The sequence below is a fragment of the Gavialis gangeticus genome, unplaced genomic scaffold (genome assembly GCF_001723915.1).
Source record: "Gavialis gangeticus isolate Ggan-Ray unplaced genomic scaffold, GavGan_comp1, whole genome shotgun sequence".
Taxonomy (NCBI): Eukaryota; Metazoa; Chordata; order Crocodylia; family Gavialidae; genus Gavialis; species Gavialis gangeticus.
In genome coordinates, this window is record NW_017728992.1 from 16,392,002 (window position 1) to 16,403,318 (window position 11,317).

General features: G+C 43.6%; 1 protein-coding gene across 1 annotated transcript in view; it reads left to right on the forward strand.

The window, feature by feature from the left end:
- The window catches only part of ANKRD33B (ankyrin repeat domain 33B), a 105,120-nt gene that overhangs the window by 7,166 nt on the left and 86,637 nt on the right, over window positions 1–11,317 (forward strand). The window lies entirely within an intron of this gene.

The window sequence follows — 11,317 nt, forward strand, 5'->3', positions numbered from 1 at the left end:
TGCTCTCTGACTGCAATATATATCTGGCTTTAGCTGTATGAGGGATTTGTGCTTGCCTGCAAAAGCTTATGCCTTCTTGAACCAGTTAGTCCCTAAGGCAGTGGTTCTCAACTTTTTTAGACTCAAGACACCCCTCAGAAAATGCCAGCTCTTAGTTTTCATTCATTTTTTACTACAGAAGAATAACGGGGCAAATATTCTGTTGCAAAGAACACACCATAACAAATCAAAACCAAAAATTAATACTATGAATTCGTTTTTGAAATCTCTGGGTTGCTTCTCAGCAGAGTAAATTATCTTACACTGATCTAGGTGTTGGTTCAGCTAGACCAGTCTTGTCCAACATACGGCCTGCGGGCCGCCATGTGGCCTGCCAAGCCATTTTATTTGGCCTGCGGTGGCACTGCCACCGCGGAGTGCAGAGCTGCAGCAAAGCCGCCGCTGCGGAGCTGCCACCAAGAGTGGAGCCACAGCAGCCAGGCAAGGCAGGCAGGGCTGGCCTGCGGGCCCCAGCTGGGAGCCAGGGGAGGGGAGCTGCTTACACCGGGGCCAGGCTCATCAGTGCCAAGGGCTGCACGGCATGGGGCTGTTCCAACCACGCCTAATTAGATGAGCTGGGGACAGGGTGCAGCTTCTTCTCTGGCTCTGCCCCCGGCCCATGGCCAGGGGAGCTGCAGCATGGCCTGTGCCCTGCCAGCATGTGTGGTGGACGGAGGCACGAGGCAAGTTCCCACGCAGAGCTGGGGGCTCCTCGGGGCCAGGCTGGGGCTACAGGGCGTGCGGTTGCCGGAGCCAGGCTGGGTGTGAGGCAGGAGGAGCCAGGCCCAGAGGCACTCTACCTCCAGCCACCTCCTTGGCAGTTCGGGTTCTGCTAATGTAGCCTGCATGGCTGAGGATGGGGGTCTGCGTGCTGCTGGAGCAGCCCGTGCAGTGAGGGGGTCCTAGGCGCCCACCCCCACAGCATGCAGCCTGTGCAACACATGCTGGTGTTATCTGGGGCCCATAGCCTCACCAGATCTGAACAGCCCTGAACTAGCTTATCCTTGAGATCTCTTCCATGTCTCTGCAGTATATGCCTACAATTTCTATTTAATTAACCACAATGACCATGATCAAGTTAGTAAAGGATCTCAAGGATAAGCTAGTAGAGGGCTGTTCAGATCTGGTGAGGCTGTGGGCCCCAGATAACACCAGCATGTGTTGCACAGGCTGCATGCTGTGGGGGTGGGCGCCTAGGACCCCCTCACTGCACGGGCTGCTCCAGCAGCACGCAGACCCCCATCCTCAGCCATGCAGGCTACATTTGCAGGACATGGACCACTCCTCCCCCTCAAGGCCTTTCCTCATTGCACAGCAGTGGGAGAGGTGGCTGCTCAGGCCCATGCCCTATATACTTAACTGCTTGCAGACCCCATGTAGACAGTGGGTGACATCCTGGCCCTTTGTGGGCTACATGTGGCCTGCAGGTAGTCAGCTGGGCAGCCCTAATCTAGTCCAACCCCCTGCACAGAAAAATGATGGCCTGTTCCTAAGCCATACCAAACCTACATACCTTCTGAAAACCACAACTTCCCTAGGCACATTTCCAGACCCATTTCATTGTCACTTCCTGTAACTTCACTGGTGTCAAAGGTCATGTGACATCACTTCCTGATGTGATACCACTTTCTGTGAGGTCTTTGAATATGGCTCGCCGGCCCCCTGGGTGATTAAAAGTTCATGATCCAGCCCCACATTCAAAAAGGTTGGACACCCCTGAGCTAGACTGTTGGTACCTGACTTTTTTGTAAATGTTGAAATAGCAACATGATTTTGGACCCTACTGTAGGAACTCTCACTAAAGGAGCCAACAGAGATCACACACTGCCCAGTTATTTAAGATAGCTTTTTCTATATTTAAATGGGTTGGGTGGTATAGCTTTACTGGCAAAGTCTCCTAGTAGAGAAGCAATTTATAATACTAAATGAGTTATATAAAATTTCCAAACAAAGTAAGTTACATGAGCAAAAGGGGTTTTTTTGTTAATAGAGCTCATTGTTCGTTGGGATTTTGTTTACCTACGGGTGTCATTTTTTTCCTCTTTAACTGTAAAATAACTGTACCAACAACAGCCCTTACCAACAAAGAAAAGCGCTTTTGCTGGTACGTCTTACTCCATTCTAGGGAAATAGTTTAAGCCACCCTGACAAAAGTTCTTTTAGTATAAGCAGTGTTGGCAAAACTTTAAGCATAGACCAGGCCTAAGAGATTCCCTAGAAGTTTACAGTCCAGAACAAACCTGCAATGGGGGAGTTATAACTGTCACCTGTAGGGGATTTCATGGCATCAAGAAAAAGGGTACTGCCATAATACAAGTTACATGCCACATCTGGAGAACAGGCTTTTTGCTCCACTGAAGCGGCTTGTGTTTTGCTACAGAATATTAGAAACACTTTTCACGTTATGTAGAAAGTTTCAGGTCTCTTGTGTTCTCTCACACAATGTATTCTCATGATGCTATTTTAGAAAGGGGGTTTTCTTATTACTAAATGTGAAAGCTGGTTAAAATGTTTAAGACCCTGAAGTTAAAAGTGAAGAAATTAACATTCTTATAAAGAGTGTGGAAACAATTTAAGCTCTTTATTAAAAAAAAATAGGCAGGTGAGCAAGGAACAATAAGTGGCAAAATATAAATGTTCTTCAAATAGGTAAGCCTTAAAATATGGAAATCCACCCAAGGTGAAACCAATATAAAATAAGCGTAACCTAGGCAAATTCAGGGGGCTTAAAATGGAAATTGATGAACAAATACCCAAAGATCAGATGAGATTTATTATGCACCTAAAAATGCAGACGAGTGTCTGATTTATCTCAAAAGTGCCTAACAGGTTAGATATCAGGAAAACCCTATTAGTCACCTATTTACATGTTTCAGTGTCTAAACATCCTTTATAAATCTGGCCTGTAAATAAATATAAATGTCTCTAAATATATCAGAAATGGAAAGCCTGAAAAAAGATTATGACTTCCAGTAAATGGAGAAATAAATAAGGAAAATGGGGTTGTGTTGTGCACAGACAGATATGTACAGGTAGATTCCTACACCCACCTGCAAGAAATGATTAGCCAAATAAGGCCTATCCTTAGTCTCATATGCCACACCTGGTCTATATCACCACTCTCATTGGAATCAATAGAAACTGGATTCCAGGATCTTGTCTCTGTAAGAAAGTTGCAGCAGTTCAATTTGAATTCAGGAGACCTTTTAGGGAAACTAAATGGAGGGTACATAAATAACTTAACTCAAGTGGCTTGGAGGCTGTTGCATATAGAAATATAGGAAGTGGAAGGCTTTTAGGATGATTGTAGCTTAGAAAATGAGTCTGTGTCAATAGTTGTTCTAGTCTGATGATTGCTCCAAATGGATATTTTATAGTAAATTAGATATTGTTTTTTGTAGAGCTTTTTTCCAAGCCGAGAAACAATCACAGACTAACTCATTCAAGCACAGATCAACTCCACACCTGACAGAACACTGTTACCTTTAAAACCTAATGAAATTCTCATACTGAGAGCAGTAGATATTTGTTATGAACAAATTTAAGGACAGAACCATAAAAAAGATACTTGTAATGTAGCATGTTTCAAATGCACTTATGAAATATAACTTCAATATGCCTTACTGCACTTTCCAGGAGGCTCTTTGAGGTTAGCTTCACCATGCTCCTTTCAAGCTGTAATGTTATTAATGAATTAATGATTTAAGGTAGTGTCTGTGAGCTTTACCCCTCCTCCACCTCATTAAAGACTCTTCATACAGGACTCTGGTGCATTACTGCTTCAAGAACTCCAGTATCTTCAGATCTGTCACTTAAAGCGTTCTCTCACTGCATATTTCTTTGATACATAAGATAGCATCCAATAAAAAATCTAAATTTAGAAAAAAGTATTTAGCATTTCTGGTTTTATTTTTGTTTGATTATCAAAAGACTAAATTGAAAGTCTTTTGTATACAGTCAACACCCTATTATTGCTAGGAAATTTACACTTAGCTTGCCTTTTAACACTGGTGTTAGATGTCAGAGCAGGTTTAGAGAACAATGGTGGAATCAGAACATTTTGGGAATGAGAGCTGCACAAGAGGAAAAGAGATAAAGAGTATAATTTTCCTTATTAAAGCCATATCTAATTCCTATTACAAAGGAGACAGAAAAGGAAGATGACTTTGCTGGCCTCATTACCTAGCAGCAGGTTCTAAACTACCATAGTAGACTTCAGTTTCTCACTCCAGGCTAACATAGGATAGGAAAAATTCAATGATGTCCTGGGGTGGGGAAGAGAAAGGAATTACATGTGCCTTTTGGCAGTGTCTCTTCCAGCTAGCCAGACTACCAATGAGGCTATATACCATTCTTTCAATAACTGCTTTTAACTCCTGTCTTCCCCCCCTAAATACTTTATAGTAAGGACTCTGAATTTAAGCACTGTAGGCCTAATCCTTTCCCCACAGAGATCACTTTGTATCCAGGCAGCACCAGGAGACCTTACATCTGCCCTCTGGAGGGACAGTGGAGGATTCCCTCAGCAGGAAGCTTACATAGACCGTGTTGTAGGTATTCCAGTGGGAGTGGAAAGAGGCATGACATGCTGGAGGGGGTGGAAGTGCTCTTCTCATCACCATTTGTTAGAATAGTCACCGAGAGATGGCACTGAGAGTTGGGCCCCCAGGCCAACTTCAGCAGAGACATAAAGGTAACAGCTGCCTTTGCCAGTGTCCCAGCTATCTCATTGCACTCAAACTAGGACAGATAGAGATTAAACCCTGTCACCTGGAATGGGGAGAAGATGACAATTTTTTTCCATATTCAAAGGTTAGAAAAACTTTTTGGTGACAGACACTGAGCTTGCTGTTGGCACTGTCCTGGGTATTTCTGTGGTAGGCATTTTGCAAAGCACAGCTCTCCCACAGCGCAGGTGCAGAACACACAAATGTGGTTGCATGAATATTCCTGAAACCTGATTGAGAGTGATTGTTTGGAAGAAAGAGAAGAGAGGTTATTTCAGTCATTGGTCTCAGGGCTGAGTCTGCCGGTTGTTTGATTGATGCCCTGATGCCTCCATGGAGGCCATATAAAACCCTGAAACACTGCTGTAAACTGCTGTGTGAATCTCCACATACTCCAGTAGTATTTATAGGTCTGAAAGGTCTACCAATTACTACCTGCTCAGATTATAGCTGGCCAAGTTCATACTGTTATTTCCCCTGTGTTATTTACTGCATCTGCTTTGTTCTCAGACCTGAAAATGGGTGACTTAGGCCCAAAGGTTTATTCAACATCTTTCCCAACTATACAGTTTCATAGATTCATAGATGTTTGGGCTGGAAGGGACCTCAGTGGATCATCGAACCAAACCCCCTGCTCTGGGCAGGAAAGAGCACTAGAGTCAGATGACCCCAGCCAGGTACAGGTCTAGCCTCCTCTTAAAGACCCCCAAGATAGGGGAGAGCACCACCTCCCTTGGAAGCCCATTCCAGATTCTGGCCACCCTTACCATAAAGAAGTTCTTCCTGATGTCTAACCTAAATCTGCTCTCTGTCAGTTTGTGGCAGCAATTCCTAGTTACTCCAAGAGGTACCATGTTTAATAAAAGATATCACAAAAATCCTTGCATCTTGTACTTCTGGCCCAACACATACTACAACTTCACATAGCATTTACTGCCTGGAACTTGAGACTTTTAGTTTTGTTTGGATTAATAACCAGCTCACCGTGAATTGTTTCTTTCCCCATCAAATCTCCAGTTAACTACAGCAATTCACCATATTAAGCCAAGAGAACAATGCCATCAAATATTCCAGGTCTGAAAGTAAAATGATGTTGAATTTGATACCATACCTATGTTATTTCTATTTTCTCCTCAAAATAGAAAAAACAGTCCATCAGCATTTTAAGCTGGTTCAGAAAATGCTCCAACTTTTACAGAATATGTTTACATCAGTTTTTCTCCAATAAGTTCTAGGGAGAATCTGGTTATGTCACAAAATGAAAAGGTCTTTATTATATTCAGCTAAGAAAAGTTAGCAGATGCAGACCAGTTCTCAGAAGTGAGTTTTCTGTCATGGTCCAATTTTTTTAAAGTTCCTTTTTCCCAAGCCAAACAAAGATGATAGTTTTGTATGAAGATCTGGTTCTTCCTATGTCAGTTTCTGAATGTAAGCATTTTTTCAGTAGCAGCATTGATTTCTGATGGAGAAGTGTATATTCTTTACACTCCCATAATTCAAGAATGGCTTGATTTGATTTTTATCAAAATCTCTAATTCACCTATACACAGACACTAAGTCTGAAAAGATCGAGCCTAAAATGTGTTTCCAAAATTCATGAGAAAGTCAACCAAGTCACTTGAAAATGACCTTGGTACACCCTCATGTACGTATCCTTCATGCTACGAGTTCAGAACCATCTACAAAGTACATCTTCATTTAATGCAAGACTACCCAGGGGCTCACTTGACTTCTCCCCTCAGCTCCTGTTCTGGTTCTTCTCTTCATGATCATTTATTCTGTGGTCAGTTGGATTAATTTTCATATATTTAACAAACGTTTTTGTTTAAATTCAGTACTTTTTTTAAAGAAAAAGACACAAGGGGACTAAAACCTATGCAGTTGCTCTGCACTGATATTCAGTACCATTCCACCATTCCCTTTAGAAATGACAGTCAGTTTATTCAGTTTCAGCCCGTCTTGAATTAATCTCTGGCTTCACTGGGGCATCAAGCTGTTTGTATCAAATCTAATTACACTGATGCCTAACAGTTGACCTGATTCACTCCTAATTGTGACCACCTCCACTCTCCCAACAACCGAGATGCCTAAGCTGTGGAGAAAGTTTGATTTTAAACAGCACCTTCGGTGATGTCCATCGTGGTCCAGCACTTGTGCGGTCTGCAGTTTCCTTTGGGCTTCAAGGAAGTAGCCACATGGATATGAAAGTTCCCATCTTAAGCTTCTTACTCAGAACTTCCTTTGTGGAAGCAGCTTTATGGACATGGGTCTAGAAGAGGAATGTGGATAACAGCAGTTCCTCAGTTCCATATTCTCTGAGTTTAAACCCTGTGTTAGGCAGACCTTCAATTCCATTTGAATCCTTTAATCCTGAAAGTGTTGTGAACTTTGTATGGTTCTTCTTCAGCCAAAAGTCTTTTTAGAGAACTTAGTACTGGATTCTCCTGACTTGGCCCCCACTCCATCTGAGATATCTTCAGGTTTCAGGAAATAATTTCAGAGGCCTTTAAGATGTCCATAGGTGCATATAGCCTAAAAAATAATCTTTGTCTAACCTGATTTCCGTATTAGCCTCTGGTGCCTTGTGCATGTGTGTTTGTGAATGCAAAACACTAACACCCTCAGAAAATTTTAACCAAGAGATCAAAATGACTTTTCTGGGGATAGTTAGACTTTCTGGCAAAGATTTTGTTTCAAAACAATAATAAGTGCTTCCAGTAATTCAAAAAGGGATGAAGTCAAGCTCAGGCAAGCAAGCAAACAAAAAACCCTGCTGTATTTTTCAATAATGATTACTTTGTGATAGATGCCAACAAAAAGGCAGGCAATTTACAATAATGTTTTACTCATATTGTCAATGCAATACTGTTGTATTTTCAGGAATATTTTCTTTTCAGACAGCAGAGTGATTTTGGGTTTGAATGCTAACTCCCATGTGACTCTACAGGTTTTTGTCTTGTCATAAGCTTAGTGTAATTTCACTTTTTTTTAAATTGCATTTACTGAGACTAGAAGTTTTTCTGTAAGACAAGGCATCTGCTCACCAATTAAAATACATCACTGTACTTGAAGCAGGACTTCAGGGAAGTCCTAAGGTTTATATCAGGGATGTCAAACACATGGTTCTTGGGTCAGGTCCAGCCCATGAATCTCAGACCAACCCCACACAGTTCACAGAGCATATCTCAGCCCCAGTCTTGCATGCAGCATGTATGCTGGACCCAGTGCTGCAGGCACTGTATGCAGAACAGAAGGTTAGTCTGGGGCACAGGCTGCATGTGTGCCACAGCCAGAGTGCAGGGCTGTTAAAATGGGTAACTGAATGCAGCACACATCCTATACTGGCTCCGCGTGCTGTGTTCAGTGTGTGCAGCCAGGCCAATCTGACTCTGGGGCTCACTGTGAATGAAGCACAGGCCAGCACAGTAGGCATATGGCACCCTGCCAGACTGGCCTCACATACAGGGCCAGCATGCTTGGAGAGCCTAGGACCCAAATCAGGCCAGCCCAGGGACACTCCTCTAGCCCGTGGGGCTGAATGAGTTTGACACTCCTGGTCTATATTTTGCAAAAGGTCAGACAAAATGATCAAAACTTTCCCTCCTGGCCCCACCAGTGCTCTTGTGAATATGAGTACACTAGTACCGTGTGCTGTGATTTGATTCCCAGGGGAAGCAATAGGAGGTCAAAACTGAAACAGACTGTAGGGTAGGGCTCACCATTTTATCATGTTATCATGACACACAAATGCACTATGGCCACACCTACATGAGACGCTTACTGTGCAGTAGCTTGTTACTACTGGGCAATAGGTCTTTACTACTGCACAGTAGTGTCGCAGGGCATGAACCGTGACATGACACTACTGCATAGTAGTAATGAGCTACTGTACAGTCAGGGTCACCATGAAGCTGTGCAGGGAAGCTACTGCACAGTAACATCAGTGAGACTTCGGTATGCAAATACTAAATGACTGTGCAGTAATTACTGCACAGTCAGTGTCTTATATAGACATGGCCTATGTATATGGGTCAAGGTGCTTCTCCCTAGCTGAATATTTTCCATTGCTTTATCACTTCATTTGGTAAATGTCTTAAGTCATTTGGTTCCCTTTTTCCCCAGGTGCTTAGAAAAAGCCCTGAGTGGGATTTTAGTTATGGTCCATCTTTCTTTGACTGCCTGATCCTTGTCTAGCCACAGCATTTTTGGAACACTATGAAATTATAAACAACAGCTACCATTTGAATGAGGAAAACTGTTCCACTCCAAAGATTTAACATCTATTACTAAGAAAACAAAGCACTTGTTTTGAAACAAGGCAGCAGATTGTTTTCCCTCACAGTACTGAGTCTAGCCAGTTGTGTGATAAAATTCAGACTATAATGAAATACATTTTAACTATATAATTTCTTTTTGCATTTACTTTAGCCAAATCTCTGGCAAACAGTTACTAAGCAGTAATTGCAGGGCACTGGCCAGATCATCATCTGCTAAAGTATGTTAGACTGGGGCTTGCTTGGCAGGGGAATAAATCCTGGTTCTTCATTGCAGGAGACAGGTTCTACTAGTAGTTTTTCTGGCTGCTTCTGTGTGAAATAGAAGCCCTGACTGAGCTGATGGCAGCTTCAACTCATCATCCTTAACTGTTTGCTTTAACTAAACTTTTTCCTGTACTTAAGGGTATGTCTCAAGTTTTTAAAGAAGTTTTTATCAACACCCAATAGTTCTGCACATGGATAGCTGTTGACTGTAAAGAAATACTCTCTTCCCCACGTCCCCTGCAGAATCCCATTTTCCTCCATAGCTTGATGCGCATACATTGGCTACATAATATACTTGTCTTCTGCACTAGTGCACACATCTACATGTCTTATTAATTCAACTGAATAAATGCCAGTGTAGTTTGTGCCAGAGTTTATTGCTCCCAGGTGCTACATTTGCATTTGTGCCCAGGACTGCAGTACACTGAACTGAGTCAGAGCAGCCCCAGCTGGCAGGGGGCCACAGGGGTCAGCCTGCCAGCCCGGGGCTTCTCTGACTTGACTCAACATGCTGTGGAGGGGCTGGCTGGGGCACAAGTGTGCTTCAGTGCAGGGGTTAACCCACAGGCAGCCCCCACACTGAAGCAACCTTGTACCCCAGCCAGCCCCATCAGCATCTACACATACATTGAGGTGGAGTAAATAACAGCACTGCAGGATACTATTTGTGTTTACAAGTACTATCCTATGGTGGTTTTTATTAGTTTACTGTGGCCTAACAGGGCCATGTGTGTAGACACAGGGACTTTACTGTGGAGCTAATTAGGCAACTTCACAGTAAATGTCTTGTGTAGATGCACCCACTGTGATGGGAACTGGGGATGTGGGTGAAGGAAGAATACTGAAAGTGCAGATTTGAGGGGCCTTGCTCAAGCAGAACCGTCCCCAAACTAGTTTTCATAGATTTCATAGACATTAGGGCTGGAAGGGACCTCATAAGATCATTGGATGCAGCCCCCTGCTTAAGGGACAGGAAGTCAGCTAGGGTCAAAGGATCCCAGCAAGATAAGCATCCAAATGTTTCTTAAAAGGATCCAGAGTAGGTGCTTGTACCACCTCTGTGGGGAGTCTGGAAGTATCAGCCCCCAGGTTCTAGGCCTTGGGGGTTTGGACAGTAAAGAAGGTTTTCCTTATGTCCAGCCTAAAACAGTCTTGCAGGAGTTTTGACCATTGGATCATCCCAGGCAAGGCTTTGTCTAGCCAGGTCTTAAAAATCTCCAAGGATGGAGAGCCCATATCCTCTCTGAGTAGCCTGTAACAAAGTTTTGTGAGAAGGTTTTTCCTAATATCTAACCTAAACTTCCCTTACTGCAGCTTGAGACCATTGGTCCTTGTTCTGTCATCTGCCACCACTGAGAACAGTCTAGCCCCATCCTCTTCAGAACCACCCTTCAGGTAGTGGTTATATCCCCACCTCAGTCTTCTCTTCTGCCAACTAAATAAGCCCAGTTCCCTCAGCCTTTCCTCATAAGTTATGTGCTCCAGCCCCCTAGCCATTTTTGTTGTTCTCTGATGAACTCTCTCCAATTTGTCTACATCTTTTCTGTAGCGAGGGGCCCAGAACTGGACACAGGACTCCAGATATAGCCTCACCAGTGCCGCATAGAGGAAAATAATCACTTTCCTTGATCTGCTGTCAGTGCTCCTACTAGTGCACCCCAGTATGCCATTAGCCTTCTTTGCAACAAGGGCACACTGTTGGCTTATATTCAGCTTATTGTCCATTGTAACCCGTAGGTCCTGTTTGACAGAGTTGCTGCTTAGCCAGTTGGTCCCTGGTCTGTAGTGGTGCGCCGGGATTGTTCCATCACAAGTGCAGGACTTTGCACTTCTCCTTACTGAACCTCATGAGATGTATTTACAATAAGGCTGTCCAATGGGCAGCCCACAGCCTATGGGAAACTGGCATGTGGCCCACAGGCTACATGCAGCCCACAAGTGCTTCATGTGTGGCCTACAGGCTCCGGTAGCTGCTTCTCCCACTACCAAGCAGTGGGGGGGGGGGGGGGG